Genomic DNA, 16,542 nt, shown 5'->3' with positions numbered 1-16,542 from the left:
ACTACCCTTAATAATTAAGCAAGAATGCTTGCCTGTCTTCTGAACAGCATTAAATATTTATTGTTTGTAATGGAAACTTAAACATTATTGGTAATTGTGGCCTTTCACTACCAAGACTCTATGAACACATGTCATGCCTGATGGTACCAATTTGACTGTCTGTGCTTGCAAGATAACCCTGGGGGCCACACATGATAAAACTGATAAAACATCCACAACTACAAATAGTGAGAGGACACGTAGGTTTATTTTGTGTGACATTGTGATATGATATTGTCATCCATGAGGTCCACTCTTGAGAACTGTGTAATAGAGTTACAAAAGAATTGTGGAAAAAAAAAAACCAACACAAACCAACTCAGTGTTTTTAGTAAGTTTACAATTCTGTGTTGGGGATCATTCATAGCTGTCTTGGACCACATGTGGCCCACAGACTGCAGGTTGGGCCCTCCTGTCGTACACAAGTAGAGGAGCATATAACATTCATCTATGATAGCACAAGGTAAGGATGAATATTTGAGCATAGATACTGGTGGACATGGAACATGGATGACAAGAATGCACATAAACAAAACCATGATGCGTTTCATAAACACGATAAACTCATTGGTTGTTCTCGTGTGATTTATATTGCTGTGATAAGATACTGGCCAAAATCAAAGCAGAGGACAGGGTTTATTCAGTTTACACTTCCATGTACCATCCATCATTGGGGGAAGTCATGGCAGCAACTCAAGCAGAGAAGAGAATTCAGCATGGCAGTAACTTGAAGCAAAAACCCCAGAGACATACTGCTCCCTGGCTTATGTTCTGAGCCATTTTTAGTTAGCTTTCTTATATAATCCAGGACCACCTGCCTTCCACAGTGGGTTGTATGCTTCTAACTTAATTATCAAGACAATTTCTCACAGACTGCCCACAGACCAATGTGATCTAGGCTTCTCCTAGATGACTCTAGGCTCAAGTTATCAACTAAAGCTAAGTAGGGCATTGCCTAAGAATGAATATGAGACAATGGATATCAGAGGTTAGAGGAGAATGGTAAAGTATGAAATAATGTTATAAAATATCTCAGAGTAAGAATTACCTCATCCAAATGCTAACTAGGGCTGAGCCTGCTTGGCTTCTGAGGTCAGTATAAATTACATTCATCAACTTTCCCTACTATACTCTTTCATCTACCCCTGATATTATTATTAATATTAAATATAAAGCAATGGAGAGTCACATGGTGAATGAGAGTCAAATAGCATAGAGGGTAGACATACAATGGCAAAGCCTGGTCTGACTTCTACTAAGCCTCATTTGGCTGAGAGAGAGCTCCAGTCACTTAAGAACTTGGTAGCATCAGCTCACCTATGTTCATGTCTGTTACAGTGCCCCTTAGATAGAGACGCCAGGTATCTTTTCAGGGGTTGTGCTGGGTCAGTGGCTCCCTTCCCATCTGAAATGCCTGGTTGGGACTATTTTGAACCAGTTTACTCTGATAAGTATCCTAGGGACTCTGGAAATCAAGAAGTCTCAGTATGAGTCCAAAGCTATTATCCTCCCATTTAGTACCTCTAGTAGAGAAATGTGTGATAGAATTTTGAACTGCTGAGTAAGGAGCAATAAGGAGTTACCCACTGTCATAGAGGTAAGAAAAAAAATGCATTAGTTTGGTGGAAGTTGTCTGACTTATTGAGTGGAAAAAGGAAGACGTTTATTACCAGAGAGTAAATATCTAGGAAGAGAATTATAAGCAAAAGTGATAAATATTTATAGTAAGTGGCTGATTGTAACAGGCAAAGTGGTATGACAATCAAAGTCTACTTGAGAACAGGTGGACTAGAATCAACATATGTGTCAGAAGTTGTGGTGCTGTGTGATGAGGTCAATTAACAAAAGTAGCTCTGACCAAGAGTCTTTGAATTCTTAGAGCAAAAACTGTGTGTATAACTGTTGAATACGTCTCACATCTTGGTGGGGTGACTCAGCCCTAACAGGCTGAGGGCCAGAAGGCCTAAACCAGTAATAAGATACTTTCTGAGAGCCGACCTGGGTCTGCCTAAGGACTTTAGCAATAGTAACTGAGACATGATTTGGAGATAACCTGGACCAGTGAGAGGCAGCCATGTCACACTAGCAGATGCATATTCATCAGACCTCCCCCCAGGATGAGGTAAAGGGTGTATAAGGCTTGCTTTTTCCTTAATAAACTGAGCTAGTTATTTCAATGTTCTCCCAGAGTCTGTGTCATTGACTCTGTGCCTACTTGGCCCCCTCCCACAATGGGAACAACAGCACAGGACCCTACCACACATCTCAATCCCTCTCTTCCCCCATGGGTTTGCATTTTTAAGTTGTGTGTAAAGAAAAATAAGATCACTGATTACTATTTTTATATTTACAAGGAAAAACATTCAAAGGGCACTTTAAGACTAATAAAAGTTATAAATGGAATGATGGGGTGGTAGGCAGAGTAGAGCTCCTCCTTCACAGACTCGTAAACACCAAATGGAAGAGGAGGCAACACAGTCTGATTCACTCCACAAGGCCACATGACTTTGATAACTAAATAGAGAAAGGTATCACAAGAAACTATAAATACTACCCATTTTTAGAATAAACAAAAACTCCCTCAAAACAGTGCTAGAAAACCAAATCCAACATTACATAGGATGGTCTCTATAACATGGTCAAATAATGATTTGGTGACTCCCGTCTGGACCAGAGGTGAGTGCCTGGGGTTATAGTAAGAGAGGCAACTGCCCCTGGGTCCCACCCCTGGGCACCAGCCATCCAGGGAGGACCTGCCCAACTTGGCCCCAGTTTCCAGCCATTCAGCGGGCCCTGCGGGAAGGCTCCCCTTTTCCAAGACTGCAGGCAGACCCTACAGTTTCCACACCCTGCTCCCACACCCATTTGCCCAAGACCCGAGCTACTTCCTAAGAATCAGAGATCAGCCCCCAGCTTCCATCCTGCCCTGGAACTCCCACCTGGACCAGAGTTGAGTGCCTGGGGACACAGCCAGAGAGGCCTGCACCTGGGTCACAGCCCGGGGCAACAGCCACTCTGGGGAAGACCTGCCCAACTGGGCCCCAGGTTCTGGCTTAGGGCAGGATGCCACACCCTGCCCCACACCCATCTGCCAGAGACCCCAGCCACCTCCTGAGACTCAGAGACCAGCCTGCAGCTCCCATCCGCCCTGGAACTCCCATCTGGACCAGAGGTGAGTGCCTGGGGTTATAGTCAGAGAGGCAACTGCCTCTGGGTCCCATCCCTGGAAACCATCCTGGTAGGACCTGCCCAACTTGGCCTCAGTTTCCATCCAATTGGTGGACCCTGTGGGAAGGCTCCCACATCCTGCCCCCACACCCATTTGCCTGAGACCCCAGCCACTTCCTGAGACTCAGAAACCAGCCCCCAGCTCCTATCCACCCCAGAACTCCCATCTGGACCAGAGAGAGCCTCTGGTGGACACTACAACCTCAACGCCTTGCCCCCACACCCATCTGCTGGAGACCCCAGCCACTTCCAGAGACTTAGAGACCAGTGTCCAGCATTCCATTCTGCCCCAGAACTCCCATCTGGACCAGTGCTTCCATCCTGTCCCGGAACTCCCATATGGACAAGAGGAACTCCCATCTGGACAAGATAAGGAGACCCCAGGGACTTCCTGAGACTCATAGTCCAGCCCCCCAGCTCATATCTGGCCAGTACTCTCATCTGGACCAGAGCTCCCATCCAGCCCAGAGCTTCCCTAAATCTGTCAGCTCTGTCTGGACCAAGTGCACTGATAAGACCAAGAGTGAACCCACAAGGAGATGGGCAGTCATCAAGGCAGAAGTACATAAAACAAAATAAAGAGCAATACAGCATCACCAGAACCTAGCCCTTCTCCAACAGCTAGACCTGATCATCATGGAATGGAAGAAGAAGAAGAAAACAACCTTATAAGTAACATCATGAAGAGGCTAGAGCCTTATATAGAAGAAATCAAAAATAAAGTGGAGGAACAGACAAACAAAAAATGGGAAGAACGCTATAAAAAACTAGAGGAAAGGACAATTAAAGCAGAAGAAAACAATAAGTCCCTGAAAGAAAATCATGAAAAGCAAGGGAAACACTCCAAGACCTGAAGAGGGAAATAGAAAAATTGAAGAAGACACTAGCAGAAGGAATGCTGGAAATAGAAAATCTGAGTAAACAAACAGGAACTTCAGATGCAAGTATAACCAACAGAATGCAAGAGATGGAAGAGAGGATCTCTGGTGTTGAAGATACGTTAGAAGAAATAGGTTCATCAGTCAAAGAAAACACTAAAACCAACAAAGTCATGACCCAAAATGTCCAAGAAATTTGGGACACCATGAAAAGACCAAACCTATGAATAATAGGGATAGAGGAAGGAGAAGAATACCAACTCAAAGGCACAGAAAATATATTTAACAAGATCATAGAATAAAACTTTCCCAACTTAAAGAAGGAAATGCCTATGAAGATACAAGAAGCCTATAGAACACCAAACAGACTAGACACCCCCAAAAAAGTTCCCTTGCCACATAATAATTAAACAACTAAATGTACAGAATAAAGAAAGAATATTAAGGGCAGCAAAGGAAAAAGGCCAAGTGACTTATAAAGGCAAACCCATCAGAATAACACCCGATTTCTCAATGGAGACTTTGAAAGCCAGAAGGACCTGGACAGATATAATGCAGACACTAAGAGACCATGGATGCCAGCCTAGACTAATATACCCAGCAAAACTTTCAATCATCATAGATGGAGTGAACAAGACCTTCCAAGACAAAACCAGATTTAAACAATACTTATCCACAAACCCAGCCCTACAGAAAGCACTAGAAGGAAAATTCCAACCTAAGGAAGGCAGATACACCCATGAAAACACAGGCAATAGATGACACCACAGAAGTAAACCCCAAAGAAGAGAAGTACACACACACTACAACCAAAAAATAAAAATAATAATAGGAATGAACAATCACTGGTCATTAATGTCCCTTAATGTCAATGGACTTAATTCACCTATAAAAAGACACAGACTAACAGAATGGATACGAAAACAGGACCCATCTTTCTGCTGCATACAAGAAACACACCTCAAATTCAAAGACAGACACCTCCTAAGAATAAAAGGCTGGGAAAAGACTTTCCAATCAAATGGTCTTAAGAAGCAAGCTGGTGTAGCCATCCTAATATCCAGCAAAATAGACTTCAAACTAAAATCAATCAAAAGAGATAATGAAGGACATTACATACTCATTGCAGGAAAGATCCACCAAGATGAAGTCCCAATTCTGAACATTTATGTCCCAAACACAAGGGCACCCACATATGTAAAAGAAACATTACTAAAGCTTAAATCACATATAAAACCCCACACATTAATAGTGGGAGACTTCAACACCCCACTTTCATCTCTGGACAGATTGGCCAAATTGAAACTTAACAGAGACATAATGGTCTTAACTGATGTTATGGCTCAAATGGACTTCATCGATATCTACAGAACATTCCACCCAAACAAAAAAGAATATACCTTCTTCTCAGCACCCCATGGAACCATCTCTAAAATTGACCACATACTTGGCCACAAGCAAATCTCAACAGATACAAAACAATTGGAATAACCTCCTGTGTTCTATCAGACCACCATGGTTTAAAGTTAGATTTCAACAACAGAAAAAAACTACAGAGATCCTACAATCTCATGGAAACTGAATAATGCTCAACTGAATCACCAATGGGTTAAGGAAGAAATAAAGAAAGAAATTAAAGACTTCCTAGAGGTCAATGAAAATGAATACACCACGTACCCAAACTTATGGGATACTATGAAAGCAGTGCTAAGAGGGAAATTCATAACACTGAATGCCCACATAAAGAAGCTGGAGAAATCTCACACTAGTGACTTGACAGCACACCTGAAAGCCCTTGAACAGGAAGAAGCAAAGTCTCCCAGGAGGAACAGATGCCAGGAAATTATCAAATTGAGAGCTGAAATCAATAAAATAGAAATAAAGAGAACAATACAAAGGATTAATGACACAAAGAGTTGGTTCTTTGAGAAGATCAACAAGATAGACAAGCCCTTATCCAAACTAACCAAAAGACAGAGAGAGAGCATCCAAATTAACAAAATCAGAAATGAAAAGGGGGACATAACAACAGACAATGAGGAAATCCAGAGAATCATCAAGTCATACTTCAAAAACCTCTACTCCACAAAACTGGAAAATCTAAAAGAAATGGATAATTTTCTGGATAGGTACCACATACCTAAGTTAAATCAAGACCAGATAAACCATTTAAATAGTCCAATAATCCCTAAGGAAATAGAATCAGTCATTAAAAGTCTCCCAACCAAAAAAAGCCCAGGACCAGATGGTTTCACTGCAGAATTCTACCAGATCTTCAAAGAAGACTTAATACCAATACTCTTTAAATTGTTCCACACAATAGAAGCAGAAGGAATATTACCAAACTCCTTCTATGAGGCTACAATTACCCTGATTCCTAAGCCAAACAAAGATGCAACAAAGAAAGAGAACTACAGACCGATCTCCCTCATGAACATTGATGCAAAAATACTCAATAAAATACTGGCAGACTCCAAGAACACATCAAAACAATTATCCACCATGATCAAGTAGGCTTCATCCCAGGGATGCAAGGGTGGTTCAACATAAGAAAGTCTGTTAATGTAATACACCATATAAACAAACTCAAAGAAGAGAAGCACATGATCATCTTACTAGGTGCAGAAAAGGCATTTGACAAAATCTAACACCTCCTCATGATAAAGGTCTTGGAGCGATCAGGAATACAAGGAACATACCTAAACATAATAAAGGCAATCTACAGCAAGCCAACAGCCAACATCAAATTAAATGGAGAGAAACTCAAAGCAATACCACTAAATTCAGGAACAAGGCAATGCTGTCCCCTCTCCCCCTACTTATTCAATATAGTACTTGAAGTTCTAGCCAGAGCTATAAGACAACATAAGGAGATTAAGGGGATACAAATAGGAAAGGAAGAAGTCAAGCTTTCCCTATTTGCAGATGACATGATAGTATATATGAGTGACCCCAAAAATTAAACCAAGGAACTGATACAGCTAATAAAAATCTTCAGCAACATAGCAGGATACAAGATCAACTCAAAAAAATCAGTAGCCCTCCTATATACAATAGACAAACAGGCTGAGAAGGAAATCAGAGATACATCACCCTTTATAATAGCCACAAATGATATAAAATACCTTGGGGTTACTCTAACTAAGCATGTGAAGGACCTATATGACAAGAACTTTAAGTCCCTGAAAAAATAAATTGAACTAGATGTCAGAAAATGGAAAGATCTCCCATGCTCATGGATAGGCAGGATTAACATAGTAAAAAATGGTGATCTTACCAAAAGCAATCTACAGATTCAACGCAATCCCCATCAAATTTCCAACACAATTCTTCACAGATCTGGAAAGAATAATACTCAACTTCATATGGAAAAACAAAAAACAGGATATCCAAAAGAATCCTGTACAATAAAACAACCTCTGGAGGCATCACAATCCCCGACCTCAAGTTCTACTATAGAGCTACCGTAATAAAAACAGCTTGGTACTGGCATAAAAACTGACGTGTGGACCAATGGAATCGAATTGAAGACCTGACATTAATCTGCACACCTACGAACATATAATTTTTGACAAAGAAGCTAAAAATGTACAATGGAAAAAAGAAAGCATCTTGAACAAATGGTGCTGGCATAACTGGATGTCAATGTGCAGAAGGCTGCAAATAGATCCATATCTGTCACCGTGCACAAAACTAAAGTCCAAGTGGATCAAAGACCTCAACATAAATCTAGTTACTCTGAACCTGATAGAAGAGAAAGTAGGAAGTACTCTTGAACGCATTGGCACCAGAGATCACTTTCTAAATATAACACCAGTAGCACAGACACTGAGAGAAACAATCAATCAATGGTACCTGTTGAAACTGAGAAGCTTTTGTAGAGCAAAGGACACGGTCAACAAGACAAAGCGACAGCCTACAGAATGGGAAAAGGTCTTCAACAACCCCACATCTGACAGAGGGCTGATATCCAGAATATACAAAGAACTCAAGAAATTAGACATCAAAATGTCCAATAGTCCAATTAAGAAATGGGCTATAGAACTAAACAGAGAATTCTCCACAGAGGAAGTTCAAATGGCTGAAAGACATTTAAGGAATTTCTCAACATCCCTAATTATCCGGGAAATGCAAATCAAAAAGACTCTGAGATACCACCTTATACCTGTCAGAGTGGCTAAGATCAAAAACACAGAATACAGCTTATGCTGGAGAGGATGTGGAGCAAGGGGAACTCTCCTCCACTGCTGGTGGGAATGCAAGCTTGTACAGCCACTTTGGAAATCAATATGGCGCTTCCTTAGAAAACTGGGACTCCATCTCACCCAAGACCCAGCTGTAGCACTCTTGGGCATATACCCAAGGAATGCTCAATCATACCACAAGGGCATTTGCTCAGCTATGTTCATATCAGCATTGTTTGTAATAGCCAGAACCTGGAAACAACCTAGATGCCCTTCAACTGAAGAATGGTTAAAGAAAATATGGTACATATACACAATGGAGTACTACGCAGCAGAGAAAAACCATGATGTCATGAGGTTTGCAGGCAAATGGATGGATCTAGAAAAAATCATCCTGAGTGAGGTAACCCAGACTCAGAAGGACAAACATGGTATGTACTCACTCATAGGAGGATACTAGAAGTAAAACAAAGATGACTAGACTGTTACACAACTCCAGGGAGGCTACCTAGAAAACAGGACCCTAGGAAAGACCCAAGGATCACCCAATGACAGAGAAATGGATGAGATCTACATAAACAACCTGGATGAAAGTGGGAGTAATGAAGGGCAAGATTTGAGGGAAGGAAAGCTTAGGGGAGCAGGAGATCCCAGCTGGATCAAGAACAGAAAGGGAGAACAAGGAATAACAGACCATGATAAATGATGACCACATGAGAACAGGAATAGGCAGAGTGCTGGAGAGGTCCCCAGAAATCCACAATGACACATCCTCTGTAGACTGCTGGCAATGGTCGAGAGAAAGCCTGATCTAACCTAGTCTGGTGATCAGATGGCCAAACACCCTAACAGTTGTGCTGGAACTCTCATCCAATAACTGATGGAAATGGATGCAGAGATCCTCAGCCAGGCTCCAGGTGCAGCTCCAAGAGTCCAATTGTCGAGAAAGAGGAGGGACTTTAAGAGAGTGGATTGTTGAGACCAAGATTGGAAAAAACACAGGGACAAATAGCCAAATGAATGGAAGCACATGAATTATGAACCAAAGGCTGTGGAGCCCCAGGTGGATCAGGCCCTCTGGATAATTGAGACAATTGAGTAGCTTGAACTGTTTGGCAGGCATCCAGGCTGTGGGACCGGGACCTGTCCTTAGTGCATGAGCTGGCTGTTTGGAACCTTGGGCTTACACAGGGACACCTTGCTCAGCCTGGAAGGAGAGGACTGGACCTGCCTGTACTGAATCCACCAGGTTTAAATGAATCCCTATGGGAGTCTTGGCCCTGGAGGAGATGGGGATGGAGGGGAGGGGGTGGGCGGAATGTGGGGGTGGGGACAGGAGGGGGGAGGACAGGGGAACCCATGGCTGATGTGTAAAATTAAAACAGTAATATAATAATAAAAAAATTATTTGGTTAATAACAATAGTATCCCAGAAATACTATTGCAAATTTGATGCCACATGCATGTCTCTCAAACCATGTACCATGTTTAAACAATACAGGACAAAAAGCACACTGTCATCTCAACCAACACTTTTTTTGACAAAGAAAATGAGAAAATGAGATAGAATGAACTTCCAAAGCTGGATAAAGGGCTCCTATGAAACACCATGTATAAAATCATATTTAATGTTGAAGAACTGAAATCTCTTGTCTTATGATGAGGAACAAGTTCAAAGATCTTATTACTTCTAGCCAAAGTAGAGGTTTTAGACAGGAAAAAAACAAACAAAGAACTCAAATTGGAGATAAAGGAGGAAAAATGTTTGCAGGTGACACAATTTCATGAATGGAAAATAGTATTTCACACATAAAAGTATTAGAACCAATGTGCTAGTTCTTGCAAAGGCCAACTTTATTTCTATGTAGTAGAAATGAGTCCTATCAAAGGGAAATTAGAAATAGTTATTAATGTATGTGTGAGATGCATGCATGTGTGTGGGTGTGCAAATGTGAGTAGGTCACAGGAGGGTGTGCACATGTGACTGAGGTCATAGGAAACTTTTAGGAGTTGGTTCTCTCCTTCCCCAATGGGTTCCAAGCAAGTGCTTTTACCCACTGAACCATCTTGTCAGTCCCTTGAAAATAAAATTAAATTAAACTTCCATCTATAGTAAAGTAAAAAAGAGTAAAGTGTTTTGAAATAAATTTATCCAGAAAGGTTCAAAATTCATATATTCCAAAGCATTGTTGGAACTAAAATCTAGTTAGGGTGATAATACTACCCAGTGCAATTGAGAGGCTGACAGCACTTGTTACTCAAATCCCAATGTGCTGGAAAGCTGAGAAAGCACATCCTAAAATTCACAGAACATCAATGGACATACCAATTTATTTATTGTTGTTTAAGACAGAGTCTCTTTACTCAGCTCTGGCTGTCCTGGAACTGACTATGGAGACCAGACTTGCCTGGTCTACTCACAGAGACCGGCTGGCCTCTGCCTCACAAGTGCTGGGGTAAAAGTTGTGTTCCAGCCTAATTGGATAAACCAAATTCCATCAAAATGAAAAGCTCTTATCTACGTATGTATCTCTGTGATGCCAGCACTTGGGAGGTGGAGGCAGAAGGATAAGGAATTCATGGCCAGCCTGAGCTACATAGCAAGTATGAAGCCTATCTAGGCAACTCAATCCCTTCCATGAACAACTAACCAAACAAACAAGATGGTGTGTGCCATCATGGCTTATTTCAGTTGTATCTTTTAAAACATAATTAAATTTGTTCTTGGACCATTTCATACATTTGGATAATGTACTAAAAAAAAAAAAAAGATTTTATTTATTATGTATACATTGTTCTGCCTGCATGTATGCCTACAAGCCAGAAGAGGGCACCAGATCTCATTACAGATGGTTGTGAGCCACCATGTGGTTGCTGGGAATTGAACTTAGGACCTTTGGAAGAGCAGCCAGTGTCCTTAACTGCTGAGCCATCTTTCCAGCTCCAAATGTATTCTAGTTACTCTCAGACTGAACGCTCTCATTTCCTCCCATTCCTAGAAACCTTCCCTCCTCCCTACCACTCCCCTTCCCAGATTTAGCTTTGTTTTTTAACGTTTCTTTTGCGTCTACATATGAGAGAAAATATGTATTGCTCATCTATTGTGTCTGACTTATTTTACTTAGCACAATGTCCTCAAGTTTAATACATTTTGCATCAAATGACAGGGTTTTATTCTACTTTATGGATGAATAATGCTCCACGGTGTATATAGGCATATTTAATTCAATTGAATTTATCTGTGGTTGGGCATCTAGACTTATTCCATATATTAGCTCTCATGAATAGTGCTACTGAACATGGGCATGCAAATATATCTCTTTGGGATACTGATTTAATTTCCTTTGGCTATGAACTCAGAAGAACATAGAATTGTATTTATAGTAGATCTACTTTTAGGTTCTTGAAGAGCCTTCAAGAAAGAATTTTAAACCAAGTTACCACTGAATATATAATTCAAAATGTTAACATTAAAAAATCTACATTACCATCTATAGATATTGTCTATATTCCATCCCTGCTCTTGCAAAGATTTTGAGTGCAGACTGTATTTAGTGCACGTATCTGTATCACTGAGATACAAAGTAGCTTTCAGTAGCATTCCTGTCCTTAAGGAGTAATCTCTGGGCACATGTGTGTTTAAGGTTGCTTTTCACTGGCTTCTAATATAATTTTATCCACAAGCATTTAAAGAGGTTGCATGAGGTTGGAGAGATGGGTCCATGGCTAAGAGCATTAGCTTCTCTTCCAGATGACCTGGATTTGATTCTCAGCGCCTACACAACAGCTCACAACTGTTTGTAACTCACGTTTTAGGGCATCCAATGTTCTCTTCTGACCTCCTTGGTGTACATGTAGGTAAAATACCCATGCACACAAAATAAATAAATAAATGAAGTTTAAGGAAAAGAGGTTTTATAATGGAGGTTTTCACATCTTTATTACCTTCATTTGTTCTTTTCTGGCCCAAAGAATAGACAATGATGATGTTGATGATGATGATGCAGAACACATATGATATTAAGGATTTGGAAACAATTTGAAGAGATAGAGTTTAAATTTTGAGACAACTTGTCTGTAGCAGGCATTTCTGGATTGCCAGCCTCCAAATCATGACACAGAAACTTATTACTAATTATGAATGCTCAGTCTTAGCTTAGGCTTGTTTCTACCTTTTTTTTTTTTTAACTTAAATTAATTCTGTCTTGGCAAAGTTCGGCAATCACTTTCCTTTGTGTCCTGTGTGTCTGGTTTGGACGGTATACTGTCAGCAGTCAAGGCAAGGATGGCAAGCCTTGGTACGAAGAAAGCACACTCCATATGGAGGTTCTTAAATGCCCACCTTCCTTTTATGAAGTAGATTGGTACTGCCAGGAACAGACATGTCTCACTGTCATGAAAAGCCTTAGGTTATTAAATATCTTAAATGCCATATTCTGTGAGTCTCTGAAGAATTTGAAGATCACCTATCTATCTAGAATGTATCTGTTTAAGCTTGAAAACATACCTAATATGACTATAAGTTTGATTATTATAGATTAACTACTGACTGCATTTCTTAACTATTCATTACATTTTTTTAAAGATTTATTTATTATGTATACAGAAGAGGATGCCAGATCTCATTACAGATGGTTGTAAGCTACTATGTGGTTGCTGGGAATTGAACTCAGGACCTCTGGAAGAACAGTGGGTGCTCTTAATCTCTGAGCCATCTCTCCAGCCCTATTCATTTCATTTTTTAAATGAGCTACATAAGCACTATATCCCAAACAGGAGTAGAAACATAATACAGTTTAACAAAAAAATTTAAAGTTGTATCATTATACCAAAATTCATACCAATGTAAAATATTTGAAGTTAACAATTGTCTTTTTATCCTATATTCCTGCACCCCCCAAAGGATGACAAACATTCATAACCCACTGAATGACCAGAAACCACCCACCCCACCTCTTGGGAATGTGGGTGTTGTGTTCTCTAGATTGCTTCCTGCTATCTGGGGGTAACAGTATCTCCAGGAGATCTTGAGAAAATTGAGATAATGGTCAAGTCTTGGGAAAAATAGTTGTAAAATTTGTTGTTCAGTCTCAAAACTGTTCCCATGCAGAGGGATCAGTATATAGGTCACCTGTCTTGTAGCTTTTCTTGGTTTCTTTCTTTCTTTTTTCTTTTTCTTTTCTTTTCTTTTTTTTGTTTTTGTTTTTATTTTTTTTGAGACAGGGTTTCTCTATGTAGCTTTGTGTCTTTCCTGGAACTCACTTGGTAGCTCAGGCTGGCCTTGAACTCACAGAGATCCGCCTGGCTCTGCCTCCCGAGTGCTGGGATTACAGGCATGTGCCACCACCACCCGGCTCTTGGTTTATTTCTTTATGTCTGTTGCCAAGATATTCAGGAGGTCTCCCCTGATCAAATCTGATCTCTATTAACTTTGAAGGAATCCACAGCCTTTTATTTCCACAGGCTTCTCCCCCAATACAATACATTTTCTGACTTCCATTTTAAAGTCAAGACATCTCTAAAGTATCTAGGTTAGTTTAATTCAGCAGTCCCTTTTACAATCCAGTGTCTCTCAACAGCTGCCATTTGCTTATCAGCATTAAAAAAAAAATTCAAAGTCAACACACACCATACAGGATCCAGACTCCCTGTGTATTTCCCACCTTTACGTGGCCTTTTCCTTTATATTACTTTATATTCTCTCTCTCTTTAAAGACTTTACTTATTATTTTTAAACCATTTTTTCCCTATGACTGTCTATACCCATTTTCTTTTCTTTTTTTTCAGTGCCTACATACACTTTTAAACACAAACACACAGTAACCCATTTAGAGGTTTTTTGTTTTTTTTTTTTTCTTTTTTTCCCTTTCCAGTCTGGATGTGCATTTCCATGCACCTGTAGTATTCTGTGACCTTGTGAGCCAAACCTTAAACTCTCTGCGTGGCTTTGTGCTGGCAGCTGACTCCACCCTGTTTGGGTCTGTGGCGTCTTAGCTTTATGCCCTGTGAGCCTTGTTGAGAGCTGCATTTAACTGGGAGCTGCATTTAACTGCCCCAGCTCTAGGAAGTTAGTGTCCATCCTGTGGCAGGTGTTTTTACTTGGCTTGTTGTTTCTGCTTTATGTGCCAGCTGTTTGAGTGTTTGCTATATGACAGAGCCACACTTCTGTGTACGTTATAAGCATTGGGCTACTAGGAAGCCCTGTTGGTTCTCTCTCTCTCTCTCTTTCTGTTTCTCTGTCTCTGTCTCTGTCTCTGTCTCTCTCTCTCTCTCTCTCTCTCTCTCTCTCAGCTTTCTCAGGCCCCACATAGAAATATGAGCACCACATTGAGCACCAAATGTAGCAGGCTTTCTTGGACTGCCAACCCCTAAATCATGACATGGAGACTTACTATTAATTATGAATGCTCAACCTTAGCTTAGGCTTGTTTCTAGCTTGCTTTAAAAGAACCTTAAATTAACCCATTTCTATTAATCTTTGTCTTCTTTGAGGCTTGTTTACCTCATCTACATACTGTCCATCCTGCTTTCCTGTTTTCTCCATGTCTGTCTGTCTGGCCCCAGCTGGCAGGCGGGCTCCCCTTTTCTCTCTGCCTGCCAGCCCCATCTATCCCTTCTCTGCCTAGCTATTGGCCATTCAGCTTTTTTATTAGACCAATCAGGTGCCTTAGGGAGGCATGGTAAAACAGCAACACATCTTTACATAATTAAACAATTATTCTATGTCACAAGCATTTTTCATTTTCTGGAAGTGAATGATTTTTAAAAAGAATTTTGCTTGCTGAACTCTTTTTTTTTTTTTAAAAAAAATTTAAACCTACCCCCTTTCTTAGGCACCATAAATTTTAAGTATACATGAAATAAAGGAAATTTTCCTCTGGCAGATGGCCTTTGCATGACTTTATACAGCGTCTTCCCAGGACTACAGGCGTCTTCACTGTTTGTATCATCCTTCTCAGAACTGTCCCCCTTGATTTGAATTTAAACCCAGAGACATGTACCTTGGGCTTGCAGGCAACGGGCACAGTGTGCACTTCAGATAACAGCAGTAACAACAGCATTCCAAACAGCAGTCAGAAACCCAAACAAATCCACGCTCTCCCCTAAATTTAAAAAGCACCAGGCACTATTGGCGACAACAGTGATGAAACATCTTATTAGCCCCTGAATGTAATTTGACCATTGCCTTCTGCGGTCATTGGGGTAGTCAGAGAAAAGGCTTGTCTAGTGTGGACGTCTGTCCAGAGGGAAGTGAAAAGCCCTGTAAATAGTTTGCAAACCTCTAAACTCTGAACAACGTTCTCATGAAAAACAAGATGCTGAGAGAACTCTCATGAGCTCACTTAGAGCAGGGGGGTCTGTATTTAGTGCAGAGCTACGTGCAAAGATGCACAGAATCTTAGTAGGTGTGACGAGAAAGCTTAACAACCATCATTTCGCTGAAAACTTTCTTTGGATAAAGCCTTGCCTGGCATTCAGTTTTCATTCTCAAACTATTCACACAGTGACACTTTACTGGGGAAAAGATACCACCTGGAGTACTTATTAGCTTAACAAGCTCCTGCCGGGGGAGTTTAGGTAGATTTGCTGACTCCTGAGTAGTTCAACTCCACAGCCAAATGTGATTGTTCTGCTGTAGAGCCTGGAGCTTCATGCCACTAGAGGATGCTATTGCTTCTTTGTTCCAATTCCTGGCAAGATCAATTCTGACCTATCAGTTTCAGTGCTAAGGAGAAAAGGAGGCTTTTACTCTTCCCAAGTAAGTTTGTTCTTCTCAACTTCCAGAGGCAGCTGAATCTATTGGAATTAATTATTCCAGTTTTATTCCCTCAAATAGAAACATCCTCCTCCCCCACTCCATGTAGGTACATGTTATGGAACAAACTGTCCTGATATCATGAGTAGCCTAAAAGTTTCCCCAGGAGTAGTGGGTCTTGTCAGATTCCAGGGGACTGAGTATGCGAAAGGGCTTCTGGGTTATAGAGATGAGGAGAGCATGTGCTCTTGCTGACCCCCTCCCTAGTCAGGCAGAAACCTAATTTCCCCCTTTACTAATTTATCTTAGTTCAGATGCTATTTACCAAAAATGCTAATCTCATTAGAAACAGGAATGTGTGGGGGATGTTGAATGAACTTGGGAAGTTCTGGGCTAAAGAAGTTCAATGAAAGTATTGCTTTCTGCCAAGACTTTCAGAACACATTCTTTACGACGT

The sequence above is a fragment of the Onychomys torridus genome, chromosome 15, assembly GCF_903995425.1.
Source record: "Onychomys torridus chromosome 15, mOncTor1.1, whole genome shotgun sequence".
NCBI classification, from domain to species: Eukaryota; Metazoa; Chordata; class Mammalia; order Rodentia; family Cricetidae; genus Onychomys; species Onychomys torridus.
This window is presented reverse-complemented; position numbering follows the sequence as displayed.